Raw genomic sequence first — 13037 nt, forward strand, 5'->3', positions numbered from 1 at the left:
CATCTCTGTTTTGCTTTAAAATCTGGCCTCAGGAATGGAGTGGCTAAGCGCCAGGGATGCAGTCACTCAGGTGTGATGTGTACAAAGCTCCTTGAAGAGAAGCTAATAATTTTAAGAAAGAAAAAGTCGGCTTGGGGTGGCCTATCTTCAGTCTGGCACATTACTAGGGACATTTGATGGTGCCTGGGGACTTGGACCACCTCTGCAGCATCCCCTTGTGCTCTTGGTGTAGGGTATGCTCTTCTGTATATTTTATGCAAGAACCGTTTCACCTTTTGGAGAGTGAAAATCCATCTTGTGCGCATGCCTTTTCATTTACAGCCAAAAAGAAAGAGTCAAAAAAAGCTGCATTTCTATTGTTCATCTCGCCATTTGATTTCTCTCCATTTTCCTTGCCTTTGTGTGTGTGGGAATGTGCATTTTGTGGGAACGCATAATGCATTTTAATGTTTTCTGCAGTTGTTTAGTGGGTCCCCCTCTGAAACCTTATGGACCACCATGGGCTGAGAAACCGGGGTGGAAGATCCAGAGAGACAGTCTCGTGCAAATCCAGTGTCATCTCTTTGAAGTCCTTGGGGCTTCCATGGCAGCCAGAAGTAATTAGTGAGAGAAAGGGATTGTGAGAGCTGTGCTGGCTCGCAGTCAGCAGTTCCCACTGACTTTGAATAAAACAGAGCCGAGCCAATACCGAGCACTGTTGGAATTACGACACCAAATGCCCAACCTATTTATCCAGCGGCTACAGGGCTCAGGGACAGCTCTCTGCAGCAGGACTTGTGCTGTAGATCAAAATTAAAGACTCTTATCTATGTCTTAATTAGGTGCATAGCCCACTGTCCTGTGCCTTTCTGGGAGCTGGGGCTGCCACGTTCCCAAAGGGGTGGTCAGATCCATATTTCTTCCACCATTTGCTTTTTCTCCCCTCTTCAGTTCCTCTTCCTCCTCCATTAGTTGTTGGCAAAGTTTCTGTTTACCATGCCAAAAAATGTTGGCATCACTGAGGTCAGAAGGTGTTGGTCAGAAGGGACCTGGGGAGGTCTTCAGCCCAACCTCTTGCTCCAAGCATGGCCAGCCTCAAAGCAGGATCCCAAGTTTGGCATGTAGAAGGCAAAGAGGTGCACAGATGTGATGGATGTGACAGCAAATTGTGTTTAGGGCAGACTGCTAAAGTTCCCAGAACAGCTTTCCAACACTAAATTCCAATTCAGCCAAAATCATTCGATTTGTGGAAGAATTTTGATTTTGACAGAGTTGGACAGCAAAACCTCAGTTTGAAACCCAAAGCTTCATCCCAGCTTTTTCAAGTTGGTTAGACTAGCCTTGCCTTTCATTCTGACACCCATGTTTAATATAACTTTTTATGGTGTTTAGACTATAACGTGAAACAGTCCATTTCAATCAGGTCGCTTCCATGTTTCCGACTCCAAATTTCAGCAGAACTTCCACTCAGTGAAAAATTTGTCATTTCTTCCTGATCTGGGACAAAAGCAAATAGCGAAATGACAGAAAGTTTCATTCCATGTGGTGGGAATTCGTCTTTCTGGATGGCTTTCACTGCTGTCAAGAAGAAGGGTGGCTGGCTGAGGCAGCTCATGAAAGCTTTGAAAGTTAATCCAAAGTCTCTAAGCTGGCAACGCATCCCCCCAGTCCTTGCATCAACTGCCAATATCATGCGGATGGGATTTTTCAGGGTCCCCTCAAAGAATTGAATATATGGCTCCCAAGACGCCTGAGGCCTCCAGTTCTGCTGGGCTCCTTTTGAAGAGTCCTAGCCTTTATTTTGTTCTGCTTTAGATAACCAGAGTGGGCCCCTCGCTCATGGGAAGCACTGTTAATGTGTCACCTCCCACCAAGAGGAGCTAAGAGTGGGAGAAAAAAGGCGCACGAAGATATTAAAACAAGGAACTGGAATGTCTACAAACCATTTGGAGAGTTCATTCTGAATTCACATATCCCCATTTACTATTGAAAATGGCTATTTAGCTATTTATGGCATTGTAAGCAATCACTCTTGGTTTCCACTTAGCCTCAGATGGAAGGTTGGCCCATATGTCTCATGCTGTACTTAAGCAGGAGGGGGAAAAAAGAGGGAGCATAGAAATGAACAGATCTTTTTGGATGGCCACATCTGGTCCCCATGTGTAAGCCCAGCTTGGGGGAAAGCCTGCTGACAGAGAAAAGTTGCATGCTGCGGTTCCAGACAAGCTTCCTCATATATATAATATTTATACATACACATTTTTTATGTGTGTGTATATATGCCCAGAGATAGATATTGAGTTGGACAGATCTGTCATTTTTTTTTCTGTTCTGAAGTGTGCAGAGCCCGCCAGATGCAGACCACTGGGCAGCCCCTATTCCTTGTGGAAAATGATGCTATTCCTTATGCTTTCAGACACGAGAGGCTGGGGAGTGGGGCACAGAGAGGAGATCTGAACACCCTCGGGTTTGCAGTAAGGGTGCAGGATAGAAAGCAGAGGGACTGACGTGAAGCTTTGCACGTGTTTGATAGGTTTAAATGAACTTCTGTGCAGTTCTCCGGGTGCTGAAGGTCACTTCTTCAGTGATTTCATACATAACAACACGTCTCAAGCTCATCCTTTCTCACCCACGTCTCTCCCAAGGGCACGGCACCTCCTTCTTGGACTCAAGGCCTCCAATTCACATATAATTTTCCCCTCCATATGTTTTCTACCTGTTACAGTTTTTCAGCCATCTCTCCCTTAATAGATGGGGAAACCCAGGCCACCAGTCCATTTTTAAAGCCACTTCATCTTGCCATCCCTTTTCTTAAGACTAGAAGCCTCTCCTCATGGCAAAGCTGGTGTCCTCTTTCCTTAGCACCCCAGAACCCTGATATCTACTGTGACAGAACAAATAGAGCTGCCGGGATGTTATGGCTAATCAGTGGGACATCTTTAACCTATTATTGATTTGGACAGCAAGCAAAGCAAACAGGAACAAAACCAACTCAGCTCCTTGCTCCAAACAGCCATCTCCCAAGGGCCCAAGTGTCCAATAAGATATAAGGAGGGAGCGAGTTATGAATGCGTGAGCACGGCGATGACCTGGTGCTTTGCTGAGTTGGAGCCTACAGACTCCTAATATTAAATCTGTGTTGGAGGAGAGGTTGCTGCTGGGTCTGAAGAATACTCTAGGAGAATGAAACGGGCACTTGAAGGAGTATTTTCGCTTGGCGAGATCCTAGATTTGCACGTTGCAAGGCCAAAAGGGAGCCACGTGTTTCTGAACACTGGAATTTATGTGGCAGTCCAGGGGGGAGCAGGATAAGGCACTCATTTACCTTCTTGCTTTCATGTTGGAGCTGGGGGTCTGGTGTCCCTGCACCTTTCTTAACCCGCTGTCCTAGTGAGACCCTCTGCATGGCCTCATCCAGTGACCCCTGCAGCAGGGAGAATTAATCTTCCCTACCGCACAAATGCACGCAGAGAAACCCAATAAGCAGCCCCTGTACTAACAATTACGTTTCGAAGAGCACATCAAGAACCGAGCAAAGTGATCTCAACTGATGGAGCAGCCTCCAGCCCCCAGGACAGCTGACTCAGGAGCTGTTTACGCTCATGCTATAAAGCAGGTTTCATCTCAGCCCCCATTCTTGATGTGCCACGGCTTGGGGAGGCTCTCAGCCAGATGTCATGGACCCCCAGCCCAGCACTAGGGGATAGCAAAAATATTAGTGTCCCCCCAGTCTCCCATTTTCCATACCCAAAATGGGATGGATGGAAGGACGTGCCAGCTCCTTGCAAACCCAGGGGACGAATTGGTGCTGCCCAAGAACCTCACGTGGGAGAAAGGATGGGCAGAGGGTAGAAGGGGGTGGTGGAGACACAGAGTTTGTCGTGAGCCTTCATGTCCTGGTCTGCCTGCAGAGCCTTTTCTCCAAACTCGGCAGCACTTTCATGCTCCTTAGCCAGTCTGCTGCGGAAACTGGGTCAGGGATTCTCATCAGTGAGGCTTATCCATCATCTGCTTTCCGGAGAACCCTGCTCACAGTACCTCTTTGTGCCGTATCGGAGGGCCCAGGACTGATAACTGCCCTGATTTTCTCTGTTGGAGGAAGGTTTTCACATTTTCCTGTGAAAAGCTGCCACTTTGAGACCCCAGTTTAAACTAGAAAGCTGAGGTCCCGTGTCTGGAAAACATAGCCCTTTTTTTTTCTTCTTTTTTAAAGGCTCTGAAGACAATCCCACAATATGGCAAACATAAATACATCACTGAGTTTTGAATATTGGCAAAACAAGGAAAAAAAATCAAAATGTGTCCAAAGCCTTTGTTTCCCCCTGTGAACACCAGAATGGTTTTCGATGTTTTGTGGCTGTTTTATAAGTCAAATCACTCTATTATGAAATGCCATATTTCTGCAGCATCCACCAATACTGAACATTCTGTTTAAATAAGCCTGTTTGTACTTATACATGAGCAACATACATTAATTGTTGCTGGCTTTTTCCAGGGATGGGAGTGCGGTTCCACAAGGGCATTAAAATAAACACTTCTTCAGTGTTTGCTCTTTTTCGTACAACAACAGCAAGAAACTGACCAAAACCCATGTTGTTGAGAAGTTATGTAAGTATTACATTTTCTTTTCTTTAGATCCCGCCACGACTCGGGGGAAATTTCTGAGGCTAGAAATGATAATGAGAAGCAGGGTTTGAATAAGGGGTGCTGGAGGGGTGTTTGCAGTAGGCTGTGGGCCCTCTGCTTGTGAGTGTGGGGCTTCTTTGCCAAGTCAATAGGAGACGGGCTTTGTTCACGTTCGGGTTGCTTTGACTTTCCAAAGAACACGTGCAACCTTTTCTGCTTTCCCCTAGCAGTGAGTTTGACTTAGCTGAAAGCAGAAGGAATTGGATTATGCAGGCCAAACCTAGGAGCTGATATGCCAGGATTCCCCCCTGCTCTATGCTATGCACAATCCTTCAAAGGAGCAGCCTGGAAGATAGAGAAAATCCTGGGGGTCATCCAAAGTAAAAGTCATTTTCCTATCGTAAGTGGCCTGAAACTAGAGCTACAAATCCAATCTTCTTAAAAAACTGAACTGTGGTTTGGATGAGATGCCCTGAAACTGGATCAGTTGACTCCTTTTTTAATGTGGGAACCCGGATCAGATGAGTTTCATAATACCACTTCAGATGTGGCTGAGAACTTAAGCAAGCAACAGATCTTCCAACGTTTTTCTGCCGCAGTCCTGGTCTGAGCCAAGAAGCACAAGTACCACTAGCAAAAGCTGTCATCGTCCAGTCTAAGACCATTTTTCAACAATGTTACAAGGCTGAGCCCAAATCCTTTCTGAAACCTAATTTCCGACCAAACTAAACCACAGCAGCTCTCTATAGATGTCTCGAGGCCAAAGTTTTGCATCCTTTTGGAAGGATGGCCCAGAGAACAGCAGTTTTGGGGGTAAGCATTTCCTTCTTTTGCTTGGCTCTCCTTCCAGTAACTGCTGTTGATGTTTCAGCCCGTTTTGCAAGCTGCAATCCCTTTTCCCTTTGCAAACTGAGCAAGTTTTAATTACTCCCATAATTTTGCCTTTAAGGGAAGAGCCAGCCATATTAATCAGATAAGAAGAGCAATTGCTCTGAGCATCATACTCCCAAACATACAAGCCAGGGTATGATGTGAAAAATAAAAAACTACTTGGATTATATCAATGTGCAGTCAAACAAAGGAAAGATTGCACCAGGGCTTTCTCTCCCTAGCTAGTCTCCAGGTTTGGGTCTTATATACCCTTATGTATGTCTGCATATAACCCCATATAACCCCATTATTTCTCTTTCCTCCATTCCCATCCCTCTCTCTGGAACAAGAACCTTTGCAAAATAGTACTTCTTCCTATTTTGGAGGGACATCAATAAGGCACACAGAGCTATAGTGCATTCAAATAAAGCTTGGAAATCATTTCCTTACAGGAAGGAGCTATCCCAGTTTGTCTTTCCCTTTTGATTATTCTGCTCAGATTAGAGGTAGTCAGGAAATTACATCGGCTTCAGAAAAAATAAAGTAAAATATAAAAGAAAGAGAAAAATATCAAGGAAAAGGAACTTTTTTCATTTCCTGCCAAAAACAATCCCACAACTTTTTTGAGGTTTCAGAGGCTCAGTTACATTTCTTTCTTCCTTTTTCCCTTTTTTAAAAAAATATTTATTTTTAAAGTTTTGCCATAACAAATACCACTTGTCAAATGCTTCTTGTTTTTAAATGAAACAAGGGTCATTATAAAAATGTGCATCCATCTTCTCCCAATACATTTTTTTTAATACTGAAGATGGAAGGATACTGATGGTTGAGCCATTCAAATCCAACATTTGCCGCAAAGAGTAGGTACCAGGCACGTTGAGAAGACAAAACTTGGCCCCATAAATTTATGACTGGGGGAAAGAATTTTTGGTTTTATAGCACGAGATTTTCCCTGGTGTTTGCTGGTGAACAACTGACCTAGTGAAGAGAACATTTGTCCACAGACAGACCTGTCACCTCACTTCTGCCCCTGACAAAACTAGGTCAAAACTTTCCAAAGGTGAGATAAAACACAGCCGAGTTAGTTACTTCCAGAACTCGATTAAACACAGTGTTGGAACAACAGGCCCAGGTGGTTAAAAATACTTCCATCAAAATGATTTATGCTTAGCTTCTGTAAGAAGATATTATATGACAGGCTATACCACGCTTAGTTTAACTCCACCTGAATGGTCTTAGCAGTGCCAATTTCCTGCAGTTTGTAGATAGAAAAATAGACATAGATGTAGATTATAGATTAGATATAGATATAGACACAGATATAGATGATATAGATACAGACAGATGACAGATTAGGTATAGGTATAGGTATAGGTATAGGTATAGGTATAGGTATAGGTATAGATATAGATATAGATAAAGATATAGATAAAGATATAGATATAGAATAGATATAGATACAGGTATAGGTACAGGTATAGATCCAGATATAGATCCAGATATAGACTAGATATAGATACCCAATTTGGCACAATACAGCTCAGCATGGCACTGTGGCCCCTCTGCCCTGTCTCCCCGTCCCATTCCCACAGCTGTGCTCTGCTCCCAGACCTGCTGCCCCAACCCACTACTCAAACAACTGCTTTCGAGAAGCTCTTGTTCATTTGTTTTAAATATCCCTCCCCAGGGAGCCCTCATTAGGCAGATGCCACGATACGAATCTTAGAGCAACAAGCAGCAAAGCCTTCATTTGGGATGAGGTGGAGAAACCCATCTCTCATCCCCAATTCAGCAAGCAGCTTCAGCAGATGAGAGGCACAAGTTTATTTTCTTTTCTTATTGGAGAAGATCAAAACACAGTTGAGAGTGTAGCAGAGGGTCCCCAGAGTCAGCAGGGGAATAAGCAGGGATTGAGGCAGCATCATTAGCAGGGCGAAGCACACACGCCAGCTCCTGCACCCCAAGGGCGGAGACCCAGCAGGAGCAGCTGGAGCACTGGCATGTACTTGCAAAACAGATTTATTTCCCACCTTACACATTTTATTTCATATTTCCCCCTCCCTTCAAGTAGCACAGGCTTTCAGTAAAATGTACGAGCTGGTCAGTAGGAATGGTTGCCTGACCTCTGCTCACCATTTCATAAACCCCATCAGGGTACCTCTTACTCTGCTCCTCACTAAATGAAACAGCCTAAATCTGCTTAACCCAGTCCTCCCCCACCTGCAGAAGCCTTTCCAAGCTCTTCATCCTTCCTGGATCTGGGGCGTTTTCCACTTTTTTTATTATTTTTTCCCTCTCACGCTGTTCCAGCCAGGCCCACACAAGCTCCCCAAACCTCCCTGCTCACTTTCGTGCTTAGCAAGGTGCTGAATGACTAAGAAATGTTTATGCTATGCCGGCCAGGCAAAATGTATTGGCAGGAGAGAGGTTGTTAAATTCTTCATCTCAACACAAGTGAGACATCAGGGAGGAAAGGCCTTGAGCTCAGCTCCTAGCCGCTCTCCTCCCGGGACAGAGCAAGGCACCCAGTGCTAGGTCTGGTCTGTGGATCTCTTGTTAACTTGCCATATTTCTGCTTAAAAACTGTAGGCCAGTCATTTCTCTCACTAGAGGAAGCAGTGAAAGAGTTAACGTTGCCTCTGGGATTGTCATTTTTTGGGTGTAGAGTTAAAGGTTGACCAAAAATCCCTGTTTCCTCCACTGCTGGGAGATCTTAACTGTGCCCATCACAGCTGAGATGGATGTGGAAGGCATCAAATCCCCTTTCCCCCTCCTCTTTTTCAATTTCTGGTGGGGAGATGGAAAATTATATGGAAGGAAAAGAAGGAAAAAAATGCTATAAATAGCAAGGCAACATCCCCAGCACGACGGGTTGGTGCTGCCAGTGGTGCTGGGCCAGGCTAGAGAGAGCTGCCACATCCCCCCAAGGAGCCACTGAACACCTGGGGTGATTTTTCCTACCTGCCACTAATACATCTCCCAGTGCGTGGGGACTTCTATGACCATAACTTTTCACGCAGATGGAGATTTTATTTTTTTCCCTTCTTTTTCAATTACATGTTTCATTAACCCATCTGCTCCTCCTGGTTTGCTGCTAACTATTTGAGGTTTTTCAGACTGAAGAAACGAAGAAGGAAATCGAGCAGTGATCTATTACCGTTTACAGCTGCCATGGGATGCTGCAAAACTGAATCAGTTGTCGGTAAAATGCTTTCGGGGGGGGGGGGGGGGGTCGGGAAGAAAGAAAAAAAGGCAGGGCAGGGCAGGGCAGAGCAGAGCAGAGCAGAGAAGTTGGAAAAAAATAGCAGTCCCTTGCTGAAGATAATTTCCAGCCTCAATTCTCCTTTAAAGAAGGAGATGGGGGGCTTTCAATGAGACGTGGGGCTGGTGGCACCTCTCCTTGGTCAGAGGTGGGTTCAGAAAGTGAGGGCTCAGCTCTGCCCATGGCAGGTGGGTTTGCTCAGCACTCCTGTTTGCCAAAGCCCTCCAAATTTTGTTTGGAAGAGCTTGCTTCTGTAAAGCAGGCTGGAGGGAGCGATGCCCATAGTGGTGTTCCCCAGTGGAGCGTAAATACCTTCATATCCAGCCCTAAATCCCTGGGTCATCACATTGGCTTCTCAGATGGGGGCTTTGAGGTCAAAACCATCACATCTACTTCTGACAAGACCAGCCCAATAAGACTGTTGACCCAAGGCCCTCCTGGCAGGACTGACAGCCCCACATCTCACTTTCTCGGGATGAAAGACCACGGGTCGGCAAATGTGGGCCTCTGAACAAGACGTCCCCTTCCAGTTCACCTCTGTCGAGCCATGTGAGGACACATGGGGAGGCTTCAGCTCCCTCATTGCTGCCGTAGCAGCTTCAGAGGAATTTGGCTGGCCCCGCACTCACAAGTTCCTCCCCGAAAATACCTCTCCTCCTCCCGGGACAGCCCACGTTAATTGCATGCAACATCTTAAGGACCACCCAGCTTGCACTGCAGAGCATTCGGCGATGGATAAAACTAACAATTGCATCGAGAGAGGCCAAGTTCCATGCCAAAAAGATTAGTAGTGGGAAAATTCCTTCTTTAGGAAGCTTTGCAGCCAAGGCCCGGCCCTTAGGGTTCATGACCAGCAGCATGCCCCACGTGCGTTTAACAGCTATTGGTAAAACCTGGGAAGAAGCGTGAGTCTGGTGACTTCCACTAAATCTTCTCTTTGTCCTCATTCATAAAAAGGAATGTGCTCAGGTCAGTCATCCCGGCAGGACCATAAGCACCCAGCACCGAGTTTCATTTATCGGCAATGTTGTAGGGGGAGCTGGTGATGGGGTGGGAAGGCTGTGCCCACTGGAGAGTCAGCTTTCTCTCCCATCCACAAGCTGTTAAAAAATCCAAACCAAACTAAAAAACAAACAAACAAACAAACAAAAAGTGAGGATGTTAGAGAAGAAGGAAGAATCACCTCATTTGTTAGCCAAATAGATTTCCACTGCACATTTCTAAGGGCAGGGATTATAGATGACCAAGCCAACGCGCCAGTGAAGACACCACTGTGTGATGAAGAGCCATGAAATGAGCAGGAGCCAAACTATCAATTCCAGAGAAAAATATTCCTCGGGGGTGAAAGATGAGCACTGGCCCCCCTCGGGCTGACTTTAGAATTGCAGAAAAGCAAGAATGAAAAAATAGGGCCTGAGATGTTGGCTAGACACAAGCGACTTAACCTGTCACTGTGCAGACAACAAGACCCTGTTGTAGTACCTAGAAAGTCTATCACGATCTTGCCCATCACCTGCAAAGGTAAATTAGAGATCTCTGCTAGTTTGGGACATTTGGAAATCTTTTAAAAATATTTTTCTCCCTTGGGTATCTCAAAGTCAAGGACTGTTGAGTGCAGTCTCTTTTGCGAAGACGTATCTGAGACAGTTGTGCTACTCTGCGTGCCTTTAACAATCCCGTTAGTACAGAAGTGACAAATGTGAATTTGTGCAACCAGCAAGAATTAACAGTGCATGAATCAGCTTGGTTACAGAAACAGTAAGTCAATAAAGCCCAAAAAGCTTGATTAACATCTTTTCCAGCCAGAATAGCCCCATTCATAAGCACTGAGTTGTCTCATCCAGGCACGCCAGGGGAATCACAAGCATGAAATGAAACATTTCATTTTGCAGAAGTGGCTTGGTGGTGTTTGTTTGTTTGTTTTTTGGGTGGGAGGGAAGGGAAGCCTTAAATTTACTTCTCAATTTGTGTGGGAAAGCTGAGATTTTTGTAAAAGATTTAGAGTGGTTAGCCATAGTCCAACATAGGAAAAATGAAATTTAAACATAAACAGGGCCTTAGGTCGTCAGTAAGTCAAATTACATGTGGCCTTGTGCCAGAGGCACACTCTGTCCATTGGAAGGATTTGGGGTGGACACAGAGAAGTTTGTCCTCTGCACATCCAGTTGCTGACTTATAAATTCCCAGTGGAGTTGAAGTGATACACACTTTCTTCAGCCTTTTCCATCCTTTTGCACACAGCTGCCCTCAAAATAATTCAGGAAAGTCTATTTTATGGTCTTACACCTATTTTTGCTAGAAAGAACACTTTAACACTTGACCACAGAGGTCTTTGGTCTTTATGCACATAATTGGATTTGGTTTATGGCCTTTCATCCTTTCAATTTAATCAGAGATACATGGAAAATTTGGAGCATTGTGGACAATCAAGAGCAGCATGGACATCATCATTATGTTATGTGCAAAAAGATAAACCACGTCAGAAAGATGGGAGGGTCTTGCAGACTGGCTAGCCCAAGATGCAGAAGCCCCTATTTAGTCTCCATGCATACATGAACTATTTTTGTCTGTTTTCTCCCCATTGTAGATAATAGGTTTCCCTTTCCCCATCTCCAGTCTGTTTCTAACCACTGTTAAGACGATGCCTTTTTATAACAGGCAGCACTGAGACAGCTTTGACTCCTAGTGAAGGAAGGGGAAATGCTGGAACAGGAGAGCAGATAACAGTAATATTTAAAAGATTAAAATCATTTATTTGAACCTCACCCTATTAGGAACCTGCCAAAAATTCTTCCAGGTGAATTAGGAATTGCACGGGATGACAACCATGTATAGATAACCATGACAAATCAAGAATGCTGAACGCCTTCCAATTTAATTAATAAGTTCCACCCATCCAAGGTCTTTTTCTGAGAGCCCCCAACACATATTTTCCTGGTTTTGATTAATTTTATTTAATCAGGGAGCTTGTTAGTCCCTAGCAAACACCCCAAAAATTAATGGGGCTGCTGTATCGAGCTTGACCTCCTTTGGATTCCACATATGGGATTTAGTGGTGGTGCCACCCAGCCAGATGTTTCCAGTGCTTTTTGAAAAGAAATGCATTTCTTCTTTTATTGGACACCATGGCAAGGGAGCCCACGTGGAATGTAAACTCTGTGTGCAGAGATATATATTTTCTCTCACTGTTTATAAACACAGAGAGCCCGGTTCTTCCCCCGCAGGGGTTATATGAACCCAGAATTTGTCAATGCTGGGGAACTCACTCCTGATTTATACCGAAGTAAGTGAGTGAATTGCTTGTAGGAGGAAAAAAATAGAACAGGCAAACAATCATCACTTTTGCATATAGATTTGAATACACACGCAGCACAATATTTAGATTAGCTGCAGTAAACAAACTTGCCTCAAAACCCACAAAAGCAAACCTCAGACCCAGAGGGAAAGTCGGGGGAAAATCGCCTCGTCTTTCCCTGTGAGAAGGGAGCTTGCTCAGACGTGAAAAATGCCCTTGGCAACACCTCTTCTTGGCATCTGCTTTGACATCCCTGGGCCAGGCCTTGGGTTTTCTTTCCTGAAGGAGCCAGGCCAGGCTGTCACGAGCCCTACAGAGGTGCTGTTGAATGCTCATCAGCTTCTTGCTCACCTGTGGGTTGGAGATCCTTTTCCTTGCTGCTTCTCCTGCCTCCCTGCCTGGCTTTGCCCTGCTCCAGCCCTCCTTTGTGCCCTGCAGCACAGTCCTGTGAGCTGGGGCAAGTCTATTTTCTCCCACCCAAATGTTGTCCCAGCCTTCAGCCCCTCCAAAATCACCCCGTGTTGCCACACTGCTTCCCAACACCTATCGGTGTTGTCAGGTGCTGGCTCTTGACTCATCTCTAGCTGTCCTGCCCTCCACATCATTGAAGAAATTATCTGTTTTTTATCAGAGAAGGAACATTTAGGCAGCTCAAAAGAGCTTATTCACAGGTAGACATGAGATACAAATGATCAATTTAGCAAAGATACAGAAGAAACATCCTCTGAGACCACCTGCACACCTGCACTGAGTTTCATGCAGGCTTTTGAAGAACTGATAATCTGATCTAGCATAACACACGTGAAGGCAAATGCACACCCCTTCAGCCTCCTTTTTATTGCATTTGAATGAGACAGATATACTAAAATAAGGAAAATATTGCAACTGGATTTTGTCCTCTCAGGGTTTCTTGCGTTAGTGATAGCATACAGCAAAACAACACTGGATCCCCATCAAGACTGATGCAAACCTTTTGGGGAATGGTATGGTTGTGTAACCCCATTT

The sequence above is a fragment of the Cygnus olor genome, chromosome 6, assembly GCF_009769625.2.
Source record: "Cygnus olor isolate bCygOlo1 chromosome 6, bCygOlo1.pri.v2, whole genome shotgun sequence".
In the NCBI taxonomy this organism is placed as follows: Eukaryota; Metazoa; Chordata; class Aves; order Anseriformes; family Anatidae; genus Cygnus; species Cygnus olor.